Below are 14585 nucleotides of genomic sequence, written 5' to 3'. Positions count from 1 at the left end.
AAAGTTATGAACAGATAAAGAAACCCAAATGGCAAAACGAAAATAGCAACAGCAAAGAGTTACCAGTTTTTGCCCATACCACTGGCAAACATTTCAGGGATTAATAGTATCTTTGTTGGCAGAGTTATGAGAAAACAATATTCATAACAATGTTGATATCTGTATAAACTATTTCAGCTATTTTGAAGAATGATGTGACAGTCTGACCAAAATTTTAAATATGTACTGCCTGTGATACAATAACTCCACTTTTAGGATTCTACTTTATAGAAATCTCTCTATAAATATACACAAGGATTACAAACATATACATCATAACTTTGTTTGCAATCGTGAAAAAAAAGAGTTTCCATCAAAGAAAATAATTTATGGTAAATAAATTTAAATAAATTATGGTAAAACATATAGCTGCTGGAAAAAAAGGAAACATCAAAATATAATTTTAAGTGGGAAAAGCTCCAAAAGCATCATGTATATATAATGTTAGTTTGTACTAAAAAATTAATAAAATACTACATACGAGTACACACACAGTAGTAGAGTATTTATAAGTGTAAAAGGCAGCAGGATTAAGAGCACAGACCCTCATGCCTGACTGGCTGGGTTAACTAATCAATTAATCTTTTGGCCTACTTAATTCCTAGGGTTATTAGGTGTAAATAAAAATTCCCAAATTGTCAGTGCTTGGAACAATGCTTGACACACTGCTGCATTAAATAAAATTTAAGAATGCATAAAGGTTTAGAAAGATAATCACCTAAATGTTATCAGTATTTATAGTGCCTGTTTGGAATTCAGTGTTTAGGTAAGAGGAAAGTATCATTTTATAACTGTATGTTTTATATCTTCTGAGTGCTTTACACAATGACCTTGATTTAATGTATTACTTTGTTTTATAAATATACAACGAAAAATACAGACGTATAAGTGTATAGTAGTGACCAACTCTAGTGGATTCCAACACCTTTATATTATATTACACTTAATATAAATTAATGCCTAGAATAAAAATTTGACTTTTCATTAGTTTTAATATATTCTTTTTTAAATAATTTTTTTAAATTAGTACAAGCAACATTTAAAGGAAAGTTGCATGTTATCAACTTGTAAGTAATTAGAACTCATTTTTTGAAGTAATTACAAAGTAAGTTGTTAATTTGTAAACACATTTCAGATATCACAGCATTTAAGCAATTTTTTATCATCAAAGTAATAGAATTCAATCCATATGCACACTGAGATATTTTATGTTTACTTTTAAATAAAAATTACTTCATATAGTACCAGAGAAATCTAAAATGGTCTCTATCACAGAGATACATGACATATTTAGAATAACAGTACAACCTTACTTAGAAAAAAGACGTTTTTATCCCATTGTTTCCATTACCAAGAAAAACTTAAATTTACCCAGTATAGCATCCATGAGCACAGTTAAATAGCCTTTAAAATCCAACCCTGGAGCTATTAGCAATTGGTCAAAACTAAACTCAAGAGTGTTATATTCACTATGTCACTTTTCAGTAAATCTCAGATAACATATAGTTTTGGGCGCATGGAAGAAAATAAGAAAAAGACATATCGATGCCTATCTCTCTTCCTAAAAGTTGGTTGCCCTTCATCTATTTAATTTGCTCCCCAAAGGTAATGCAGACAATCCTAGTAATGGCCATTTGAGCCACTAGCACACAGCCAGAAGTTTCCTTATTTAGCTGTTTAAGTACAGATAATTCCAAAGAGTCTGGCCACAAGTACTTCGTTAACAATAAAGAGGGAAGGAAGACGGGTCATTTCCATAAGCCTTTTTTCTAATTAAAAATAAAATTCCCAGTAGCCTCTTCCACCAACTAAACCTGGAGAGAACCAACAATAAGAATTTTCCTGTACATCCAGGAAAATCAAGTAACAATATTTTGCAGTGAAATCTGCAAAGAAAAAAAGTACTGTTCCTTGAAACCATGCTCCCATTGTGCTAGTGTTTCAAAGAATGCCTTGGCTTGGCATGTTTAATCACTTAATTAGAAACACAACAGTGATCTGCATTTAGTTGTCTGTCTTACATTAGGGAAAAAAAAACACTGGTGTTCCAATCACCAGCAGAAAGTACTGATAAATTACACTGTCAGAGATCAGAGAAGGGAAGACCACTTACACAAAATTCTATCATTTTAGAATAAGAATCTCAATAGTCAGAAAGACATGTTAGAAAACATCTTGTTCAATTACCTCCCAGTGCAGAAAGTGGTTTTTTAACTATGTTTAACTGATTTTCATCCAGAACCTTTCTAAACACTTCCAAAGACAAAAAATGTGCTGTGATAGAGAGTCCATTCTATTCAGAAGAAACTAATAGTGTTTAAAAGTTTTCTTGTATCGTTCTAAAATCAGATTCTCATAAACTTTAAGCTAATGCTCCAAACAGCTGATCCATCTTATCCCTCACTTCATCTCCTTTTCCAAACTAAAGAACTGGATGAACTAAAATGCAATTAATTTTAACTTCAAAGGACTATTAAGTTGGTGCAAAAGTACAGTGGTACCTCGGTTTTTTAATGTAATTCGTTCCGGAAGACTGTTCAAGTTCTGAAACATTTGAAAACCGAGGCGCGGTTTCCCATACAAAGTAATGCAAAATGGATTAATCCATTCCAGACCTTTAAAATCAACCCCTAAAACAGCAATTTAGCATTACTTTTACTATCTAATGATACCAGAGATACATTATATGATACACAATTAAAGCAATAAACACAATAGACTACTATAAAAGCAATAATAAATAAACACAATGTAAAAACAGTATTGTAGATGATAAAAATGAAAACGTAATTTTTTTCTTACCTGCAATGATGAAAGTCATGGTTTGGATGGGGGGTCTCCTTCAATAATCACAACAGGTGACTGTTGTTCAGGTGTTCTGTAGCCCGCTTCCATAATCACTGTAGGTGACTCCTCTCCTGCCATTCCTTCCCTTGATTTTTTTACACCACTGACACCTGGCTTAGACTCACTGGATCTTTTTTTTTTTTAATAATTTTTTTAAAAAGAGTTTACTGCGGAAGGGGAACAGGACTTTATTGGGGAACAGTGTGTACTTCCAGGACTTTTTTTTTCCAAGTCAAGTTGTTGTCTTTTCAATCTTAGTTGTGGAGGGTGCCGTTCAGCTTCAAGTTGTTGTCCTTTCAGTCTTAGTTGTGGAGGGCGCAGCTCAGCTCCAGGTCCAGTTGCCGTTGCTAGTTGCAAGGGGCGCAGCCCACCATCTCTTGCGGGAGTCAAACCTGCAACCTTGTGGTTGAGAGGATGCCTGCCCTCCAACCAACTGTGCCATCCGGGAGCTCAGCGGCAGCTCAGCTCAAGGTGCCATATTCAATCTTAGTTGCAGGGGACGGAGCCCACCATCCCTTGCAGAACTCAAGAAATTGAACTGGCAACCTTGTGGTTGAGAGCCCACTGGCCCATGTGGGAATCGAACTGGCAGCCTTTGGAGTTAGGAGCATAGAGCTCTAACCGCCTGAGCCACCGGGCCGGCCCCTCACTGGATCTTTTCCTCACTAAAAATTTTTCAATTGACATTGGCTTTTTCCGATGTATTAAAATTTGTCTAAAGTGAGACATAGCATCATTGAAAGTGTTAATGGCATGACTTACAGCAGCTTTATCAGGGTGATATTTTTCAACAAAAATTTGCACTTCAACCCCTTCTGCACACATTTCTTTGATAAGTGCAGTAGAAACACTTTGTGTTCCCTCCTCCTCTGAAGACAATTCCTCAACTGCCGCCTGTTGCTGCTCCATCAGAATGTGCTGAAGTTCTTCTGTGGTGAGTTTAGCCTGGTGGTCCTCACTAACTCCTCCATCATCACTACTCACTTCCAAGCCCATGGACTTTCCCAGAGACACAACATCCTCAACAATAGCGTCCTCTTCAACATCCTCAAATACACGTTCAGGGACAGCGTCTGGCCAGTTTCCTCCATGCTGACTTCATTGTTCTGTGAGACATCCCCCCATGCTTTGTCAATGAGATGTAAGCAATGTAGGATATTGAAATGATTCTTCCAGTACTCTCTGAGGGTTAGCTCTGTGTCCGAGGTCACCTCACAGCGCCTTTGGAACAGTGCTTTGGTGTAACAAGCTTCTTAAAATTAGATATGGCCTGCGGGCCCATGGGCTGGATGAGAGAAGTCGTGTTGAGGGGCAAAAACTTTACGTTGATAAAACTGAACTCTTCCATCAACTCATCCTCTAAGCCTGGGGATGAGCATTATCCATAACAAGCAAGCACTTCAATGGAAGATTTTTGTCTTGGAGGTATTTTTTTACACTTGGCCCAAACACTTCATGAACCCACTCAATGAAAAACTGCCTAGTTACCGAAGCTTTGCTCTTTGCCCTCCACATCACATGAAATTTACTTTTTATGACATTGCTTTTCTTAAATACCCTGGAGTTCTCAGAATGGTAGACTAGCAAAGGCTTCAACTTAAAATCCCCATTTGCAGTCCCACAAAATAAAAGGGTTAGCCTGTTTTTCATGGGCTTGTGTCCTGGCAATGATTTCTCCTCCTTTGTTAGGTAGGTCCCCTTTGGCATTTTCTTCCAAAAGAGGCCTGTCTCATCATAGTTGAAAATTTGTTGGGGAAGGAAACCCTCTGCCTCTACATAATCTTTAAATTCCAAAACAAATTGGTCAGTGTCTTCTTTGTTCGCACTGGCAGCTTCACCATGTCCATCACATTGTGTATGCCACTTCTCCTCTTAAACTTTTCAAAATCACCCTCTACTTGCCTTGAAAATATCACTCTCAGCACTTGTTCCAGGGGTGTTTTTGATGAGGTCAGCATGTAAATGTAAAGCTTTTTCACAAATTATGCTCTCAGAAATGCTGTCACCGGCCAACTGTTTTTCATTTATCCATATGAAAAGCAATTTTTTTACTTCTTCAATTGTCTGTGTTCTTTGTCTTGTGTTTTAACACCTCTTGCAACATTGGCTCCTTTAATGGCTTCTTTATTTTTTAAGATGGTACAAATTATAGATTTGGCAATACCAAATTGTGTTGCCAGATCACATACACAGACACCACTTTCATGCTTGGAAATAATTTCCTTCTTCACCTTTATTGTTGTTCTCTAAATGATTCTCTTGGCTTTGCAGCTTTTATCCATTCCTCACAGCAAGGGGTGATTGACAGAGAGCTCCTGAGATGACATGAACACAGATTGATTGCACACAGTCACAAACACAGATTGCTGCAAGAGGACTACTTAGATTAGATGAACACAGATTGATGCACTGGGTTCCACACAGTCACAAAAACAAATTGTTACAACAGAGCTCCTGAGATTAGCTGAACACAGATTGATGCACTGGGTTCCACATAGTCACAAAAACAAATTGGTTGCAAGAGGGTTCCTGAGATGAGATGAGCATAGATTGATTGCACACAGCCACCAAATAAGCCCAAATATCACCTCCGTGCATGGGTGCTCAGGACTCAACAGCCGACAGCTAGGCCTCAGGATCTTGCACTCAGGGGAAGCCGTATGACATGTTCAACTTCCGAGGCGTGTTCGAAAATCAAAGCATTTATTTCCGGGTTTATGGCATTTGTAAACCGAAATGTTCATCCACAGAGACATTTGAAAACTGAGGTATTACAGTAATTGCAGTTTTTGAAATTATTTTTAACCTTTTAAACAACAATTACTTTTGAACCAGCCTAATAGTATCTTCAGCAGTCTAGAAAAAAAATCCAAAACTTTAAAAGAAAAACTTGAATTTCAAATCAAACTAAACATACTATATATCTTCAATTCTAAGGTACCTTTAAAAAAAATTTAACATCTCTGAAACTTGCAGATGCCTTACAATTAAAAATATTTACAGTTGCTGCTGGGGAGGTGGTGGTCATGACAGTCTTCATCGCCTATGTACGTAAGATCTTATTTACCATTTCTGATGATATTAATTAGACAACTGCAACCTCTGGACATTTCAGGCAACAATCCATTCAATGACCATTTAAAGAAAGAACATGAGTCCTAATAATTGGTTGAAAATGTTTCATTAATACCATCTGGTAAGATCAAGAATTTGCCAACATTAAAACTTGCAGAATAGATATCAGTGGTGTAGAAGAAAATCCCAGACAAAAGTAGAGTGCATTTTTAAGTAGTGCTATATCACCAACTCTCCCAACTGCACAAAAAATAATGTTTTAGAAAAACACAACAACAACTCTAAGTGACCAAAATGATTCAGAAGAATTGAAATCTTGAGTGCAAAGATGACCTAAGTTTTAACATGACCTAAACCAATTTATATCGTTCATAGTTGCCTTCCAAAGTTTGTTCAAGGATGATATATCATAAAGTGTATAACTGAGTAAATCTAAAATAATTTTATTTTATATTTATTGAAAGAGATCAGAGTGGTTAGAAAGCATTGTGTAATGATTTAATTGGTAATGCTTTCTTCTCCCTTCCTTAGTAAAATATAAAATAATGGTGCTTCTTACAGCTCAGTCAATAAAACATAGTAGTCCAAGGAAGCTCTGTGCATGGTTGGCATAGTAGAAATTATTAGCTATTCACCAAGACCAGTTTTCAGTTTTATCCTCTTCCTGAGCATATAACTAGATTACATTTCTCTGCCTCTCTTATGATTAAATGTGGCTGAGATCTAGCCTGAGATATGTGAGTTGAAGTCAGATGCACCATTTCCAGACCTAGCTCATAAAAACCTCTGATGCAATCATGCTCTTTCCCCTCCTCCCTAAGGTTCTCCGGGGAAACCTTAGAAGCAACACGTTAAAGAAAACATAGGCTCCATCATCTCTATCTCAAAAGAACTATGTGAAAACCAAATGTCTCCATGCATGTGCAGGGTTGTGCACGTGCTCGCGCGCGTACACACACACACACACACACACACACACACACTCATATCCCCCAACCCAACCTCCACTACCACTTCTTCTCCACCAACACCAATTATGAACACCCACTCTGGACTGTTAGATAAACTACAATCTGATTAAGCAAATGAACTTGAGGGTTAATTTGTTAAAGCAGCTGCTGCAGCCAAACTAACACAGTTGGTTTTCACATTTGAAATTATACAGTTCAAGCAAAAAGGTGGACCAGGTAGCTCCAAGCTCTCATTTGCCCACAAAAACATCAAAAACAATATGCAAAAACTATCTGTATCAAGTTTTTGAAATTCTGGAAAACAGTTAAAGGTCTGCAGAAATCAAGCAAACACACAATCAAGAAAAAAACCCATCTTCAAAACAATAGGCAACTATTGTAGCATCTTTACTCATCCTTGCCCCACCTCCTCCCCAGTACAGTCTTGAAGCGGCTGCAATCTGGTTCTTAGTCCTTCCTATCCACCAAAAGAACCTTTCTGCAAATTACTGTGTACGTCTGTTCTAACCTATCTGGAGATACCTGAAAAACTGATGCAAGGCATTTATCTCTATTACACCTAACTCAAAACTAAGGTGGAAGATTAGCAGGCACACTCATAAAAGTTGTTAGGCAATTACAGATTCAATTACAGACTGAGGCAAGATTAGGGGTGGATATACAACAGATCATGTAATACCCAAAGGAGAAGTTGGGGTGAGACTCTTTGGAAAATAAGAACATTCAAAAGCAGCCACATATATAGGGGAATTCAGAAAGTCGTGTGCCTGTCCAGACTGAATATCTACGAGTACTCAGAAAACATCTGAGGAGACCTTAAGCTTGCACCTCAAGATGATCCTTCAATTCAGAGGAAGGCTAGCTAAGCACTGAAGGAGTGTCCAAGCATAGAACTAATCTGCAAAAATCTGGGAGAATTCTTAAAGAAATTCCTTAAAAAAAAAAAAGAAAACTGAGCTGAACACCAACTAAAGGAAGAGAGATTTTATTTATCACAGATGACAAGGACGAGTCTATGCAAAAATAATTTGGAATAGTCTCAAAATAAAAGAATTACTACAGCCTTCAACAATTTTAAAAACAGGAGAAGAGAACGAATTTTATTTCCAGAGTTACCACATTACAAGAATCAAATGCCCACTTTTCAACAAAATATCAAAAGGCATACAACAAAATAAAAAAGTCCATTCAAACAAAATTGACAGAAATAATCTCAGAAGAAGCCCAGACATTTCAGACTTACTAGACAATAACCTTTAGACAACCACCTTCAAAAGAAAATCAAGAAAAAGATGTGTGAGCATAATGAGAAGATCAACATAGAAATTATAAAAGAATAAAACAGACATTCTAGAGTTAAAAAGCTCTATATAACTGAGAATGAAAACTTCATTTGAGGGGTTCAACAGAACAAGCAGCCAGAATAAAGAATCAGCAATCTTGAAGATAAGAGAATTGAAATATCAAGTCTGAAGAACATAAAGAAAAAAGAATAAAGTGAACAGAGCATAAGGAATTTGAGGGACACCATCAAGTAAACTAACTTATGCCTTATATAAGTCTCAGGAGAGAAAAAGGCAGAAAAATAATTTGAAGAAATAATGGACAAAAGTGCCCAAATTTAATGAAGGACATCAATCTATAAATTAAAAAAGCTCAACAGACTCCAAGTCATATAAATTCAGAAACTCAGACCAGCACACAATATAAACAGTCAAAGAACTAAGACAGAGAGAATCTTGAAAGCAGCAAGAAGTGACTCATCACGTACAAGGGATCCCTAATAAAATTATCAGTTGATTTCTCATCAAAAACATTGGAAACTAGAAGGGAAAGAAATGGGAATGATATGTTTAAAGGGCTAAAAGAAAAAAACTGTCAGCTGAGAATTCTATATTCAGCAAAACTGTCCTTCCAGAATGAGGGAGAAATAAACACCTTCACAGATAAACAAAACAGTTACCAGAGTTCATTACCACTAGACCTAAAAAGTGCTAATAGGAGTCTCTCAGGTTGAAATGAAAGCATGCTAGATAGTAACTTGAAGCCAAATGAAGAAATAAAGATCCTATAAAGATAAATAAATGGGCAAATATGAAAGCTAGTATTATTGTAATTTTGGTTTGTAAACTCCACTTTCTATTTTCATTATATTTAAAAGACAAATGCATAAAAAAATCTTTGTGACTGGGCACACAATATATTAACCTGCAATTTGTTACATCAGTAGCAGAATGTGAGCAGGAGGATGTCACTAACAAAAAAATCAACTAAACATAAAAGAAGGCAGTAATGGATGAAATGAGGGACAAAAAAGTTTTAAGACATACAGAAAACAAATAGCCAAATGGCAGAGGTAAATTCTTACTTATCTGTAATTACTTGGAAAATAAATGGTTAAACTCTCCAATCAAAAGACAGAGATTGGCAGAATGGGGAAAAAAAATCTATATACTGTCCACAAGCGACTCACTAAAGATGTAAATAGGTTAAAAGTAAAACGATATTCCGTGCAAATAGAAACCAAAAGAGAGCTAATATTAGACAAAATAGACTTTAAGTCAAAAACTGTTACAAGAGATAAAGGATATTATATATTGAAGGTCAATTCATCAAGACGATATAAACAATTATGACTATATAAGCACTAAACAGACCCCCAAATTGTATGAAGCAACATTAAAGGGAGAAATATAATTCCACAGTAAAAAAGATTTGAATATCCCACTTTCAATATTGGATAAAAACCGAGATGGGGCGGCCAGTTAGCTCAGTTAGTTAGAGCGCGGTGCTCTTAACAATAAGGTTGCTGGTTTGATGCCCCTATGGGCCACTATGAGCTGCGCCCTCCACAAATAAATTAAAACAACTACATGACTTGGAGCTGAGTCCTGGAAAAGCACGCTTAAAAAATAAATAAAAGTCTTAAAAAAAAAAAAAAAAAAAAAAAAAAACCCAGGGCCGGCCGGGTGGCTCAGGTGGTTGGAGCTCCATGCTCCTAACTCTGAAGGCTGCCAGTTCAATTCCCACATGGGCCAGTGGGCTCTCAACCACAAGGTTGCCAGTTCAATTCCTTGAGTCTCGCAAGGGATGGTGGGCAGTGCCCCCTGCAACTAAGATTGAACATAGCACCTTGAGCTGAGCTGCCACTGAGCTCCCGGATGGCTCAGTTAGTTGGAGTGCATCCTCTCAACCACAAGGTTGCCGGTTCGACTCCCACAAGGGATGGTGGGCTGCGCCCCCTGCAACTGACAACAGCAACTGGACATGAAGCTGAGCTGTACCCTCCACAACTAAGATTGAAAGGACAACAACTTGACTTGGAAAAAAAAAGTCCTGGAAGTACACATTGTTCCCCAATAAAGTCCTGCTCCCCTTCTCCAATAAAATCTTAAAAAAAAAAAAAAAAGACAGAAGATCAGTAAGAAAATTGATATATAGACCTATAAATCAAAATAGACCTGTAAATCAAATGGACCTAACAGATATATAGAGAACACTGTAAACAACAATAACATTTTTCTCAAATGCACATGGAACATTAACCAGGATGCTATGCCACAAAACAAGTGTCAATAAATTTAAAAACACTGAAATCATACAAAGGCTCTTTTCTAATCATAATGAAATGAAACTAGAAATCAGTAACAGAAAATTAGAATATTAACAATGTGTACAAATTAAACAACACATTCTTGAACAATGGGCAAAAAATACAAAAACAGAAAATACAGACAAATAAAAACACAAAAAATCAAAATTTATGGCATGCAGCAAAAACAGTGTTAAGAGGAAAATATACAGGTATAAAGATATATACTTAAATAGATCCTAAAACTGAGGACCACCTTTTTGGAAAGTGAAACAAAATTGACAAACCTTTAGCTATACTAAGAAAAAAAGAGTGAAGACCAAAATTACTAATTACAGAAATAAAAGTAGGAATACGACTACCCATTTTATATAATAAAAAGGATTATAAAAGAATACCATGAACAATTATACACCAATAAATTGGATAATCTAGATGACATAGACAAATACCTAGGATCTGAGTAGACCTATAACTAGTAAAGAGATTGAATCAGTAATCAAAAACTTTCCAACTAAGAAAAATACTAGGACCAGAAAGTATCATTGGTGAATTGTACAGAACATTCAAAGAATTAAGACTAATCTTTCTCACCTCTTCCAAAAAAATTGAAGAGGAGGGAACACTTTCCTTCTACATAACCAGCAATATCCAATACCAAAGCCAGAAAAAGACACTATGGACATACCTCGGAGATATTGAGGGTTCAGACCACCGCAATAAAGTATCACAATAAAGTTGTAATCTTTTTGCTGGTGGAGGGTCGTACCTTCAATTTGTAAAAAAAAAAAAAAAAAAAAGCAACATCTGTAAAGCATGATAAACTGAAGTGCAATAAAACGAGGTATGCCTGTACAACAAAACTACAGACCAATATCCCTTTATGAATAACTATGCAAAAATCCTCAACAAAATACAAACTGAAGTCAACAGGCGCTTAAAAGGAATGTACACCTTTGTATTTGAAAGGAAGAACTAAAATTATCTTTGTTCACAGATGACATGATCAAATATGTAGATGATACAAAATCAACACACAAAGATCAGTTCTATTTGTATATATTAGCAATGAACAATCAATAAGGGAATTCTAAAAATAATTCCATTCATAATAGCATGAAAAAGAATAAAATACTTAGTAATAAACTTAACCAAGAAGGTGAAAGATTTGTACACTGAAAACTACAAAATATTGCTGTAAGAAACAATTCTTATTTTTTTCTTAGAAAAGGAAAAACAGAAAATAAGAAGCATTGTGAAGAATATGGAGGAACCCCTATGCATTGCAGATGGAGAATAAAATGATACAGCCACTGTGGAAAAGTTTTGTGATTCCTCAAATAGTTAAACAGAATTATCATACATACGGTCCAGCAATTGCACTTCTAGTATACAGTCAAAAGAAATGAAAACAAAGACTCAAACAGATTTTCACAGCAGCAATATTCACAACGGCCAAAAAATGGAAACAATCCCATCTTCTTTATAGATGAATAAACAAAATGTGGTGGGTGTGTATCAGTGGAATATTATCCAACCTTAAAAAAGAATGAAATTCTGAAACATGCTACAATATGGATGAACCTAGAAAGCAGTATGCTCAGTGAAATAAGCCAAAGATAAAGGAAAAGTATTGTGTGGTTCTTCTTATACATCTATATACATCTATATACATCTAGAACAGGCAAATTTATGGAGACAGAAAATAAAATAGAGATTACCAGAAGCTGGGTGAGAAGAGAGAATGGGAAGTTATTATTTAATGGGTACAGAGTTTCTATTTAGGAAAAAAAAAAAATTTTGGAAATGAGTACTGGTGATGGTTGTACAACATTTTAAATGTACTTAAAGCCACTAAATTGTACACTTTTAATGGTTGAACAGATTTTAAAAACACTTACGGACCAAGTCATGTTACTGGACATTTGAACTAGTTACTTTAGATGAGATAAGCATATGTCTAGTAAACTGCCAGGTAAACATTTTTATCTCTGTCCAGCCACATATCACCTGAATAAGAGGAAGAATAAGCTACTACAGACTATATAATATTTTTGTATTATTTGTAAAAGACACAATTGTCTTTAAAAACATCTTCCTTGATCAGTTGTAACTGTACTTAGCATGCTTACCAAAACTACTAAAGCAGTCACAGGCAGTTCCTACCTTCTAAAGCAAACAGTACAAATTCAAACTGTACATGTACAAGCATACAGAAAAAAATACATTTTGTATTATATACATTGCTAAGAGGATAAATAAGAGTAGGAGTAGTAAATACCAAGTCATAAGATGTTTCATGCAAGAGGAAGGTGCATTCTGGAATGAGAGCTTTGGAGTTACCTATGCCCATTGATGCCCTCTCTCAATTAATTTTCATGGCAACCTTAGGGAGGAGAAATAAACAGCCCCTGTGTGGTAACTAACATATAAAGAGACAACATAGGGAGATTACAGGTTCTTTGACTAGGGTATATAATAGCACAATTGGAATTTGATGCCAGACATGTTTAATCCCAAAACTTTTGCATTCCCTGAGTTAACATGGAGATACATAAATCAAAATAATGGAAGTCATTCCCATTATTATATGTCTGATGGGTTAACATTAAGCCTCAATTTACAAGACCAAAATAATAAAGTTTTTTATTCAAACAGAATCATGAATACAAGAGAATTATAAAATATGGAAAATCTCTAACTGTTATTTTCATATGGCAAACACAATCTCAAATCTAAATTTGATGACAGAACCCCCTACATGTTGGGGTAGTCTGGATTCTTAAAACACTGAATATATGCGTACTTGTATAAGAGTACAATCTCTAGGGAACAACCAGCAATCTGAAATCCATGGTTTACCCTAGAGACAAACCAAATTAAACCTCAATTATTTCCAATACTCCAAAAGCACATATGTCTTCTGTCATAGCATGTATATGGCCAGGCATATGAACTTTTGTTGAACTATATTTATTATCTGTAATTTGGTACTTGTTTCATCAGTAATTCTCAACTTGGTTCTAAATCAAAGACTTAATTAAAACAGTAAACTGTATTTAAATCCGTGTTTTGAATACTTATATGAAAATTTAGTAACTACATATTTCAGAAAAAAAGGCAGAGACTTTATAAAGACTCTTTCATATAGAAAGACAATTAAGATGGGGGTGGAAATAAAAAATAAAGATAACCTATCACAAAGTATCTGTCTACATTGACCAAAATGTATTTAAGTAAAATCCATACTTAATAGTATAATTCATTTAATGGGTTAAAAAGAAAACTAGTAGAATCTGTGGTGAATTTACAGACTTACAAAATACACAGTAAGAACTTTTCATCTTGAGGTCTCAACTCCAAGTCATCTTTATATATATCAAAAAAGCGTACTTTTTTTGTTTCTAGTACATTATTTTAAAAACAAGCTTAAATACAAGGACAATACACATTATACTTAGCGGTACACACTGCAATGCACAATAAAACTTATTTATGAGTTATTAAAATAATCTTGAAAAATAGTTTAAAAGACTGAGTGAAATAAAGGCAGAGGAAAAAAACAAAACCATGTAATGAACCATGATTTCCTATATAACTTCATATTCTTCTTTTCTCCGTTTTAGAATTCAACCTTACTTCACAAATGTTTGACTAAACCATTGCATTAGTGTGCCAAATGCAGAGAACACAAGAAAAAAAAGTGGTATAATAAGAGGCCAAAGAGGAGAAAGGCCAGATCATAAAGGAGTTTAGGCCATTTTAGAATTTCAGCCTTTATCCTAATCTTCACTTCCAAAATGAAAAATGTCTGTAATACAAATTTTACTTACACAACATCTTTGCGGGGAATGGAAGCTTCACAAATAATTATTTAAAGAATAAACCAGAGTGGTCTTAGTTACTTGGGGCAAAATAGATTTGTTTTTTTAATTAAATTCATTTTAAAATCATGTAATGGGGGGAATTACTACCCACTCAAAATAAAAGATTTGTATCTAAGAAGCTAAGGTGTTTGGGGAAAATCACTGCCCACTAAAAATAAAAATTTATATCTAAGA

The 14585-nt window shown here is 35.2% G+C and overlaps 1 protein-coding gene across 5 annotated transcripts in view; it reads right to left on the bottom strand.

The window, feature by feature from the left end:
* Positions 1–14585, bottom strand: part of MACROD2 (mono-ADP ribosylhydrolase 2) — a 2186605-nt gene that overhangs the window by 2160314 nt on the left and 11706 nt on the right. The window lies entirely within an intron of this gene.

This window comes from Rhinolophus hipposideros (genome assembly GCF_964194185.1).
Source record: "Rhinolophus hipposideros genome assembly, chromosome: 22".
NCBI lineage: Eukaryota > Metazoa > Chordata > Mammalia > Chiroptera > Rhinolophidae > Rhinolophus > Rhinolophus hipposideros.
Note: the sequence above shows the minus strand (reverse complement) of the source record. Positions and strands in the feature narration are given on the sequence as shown.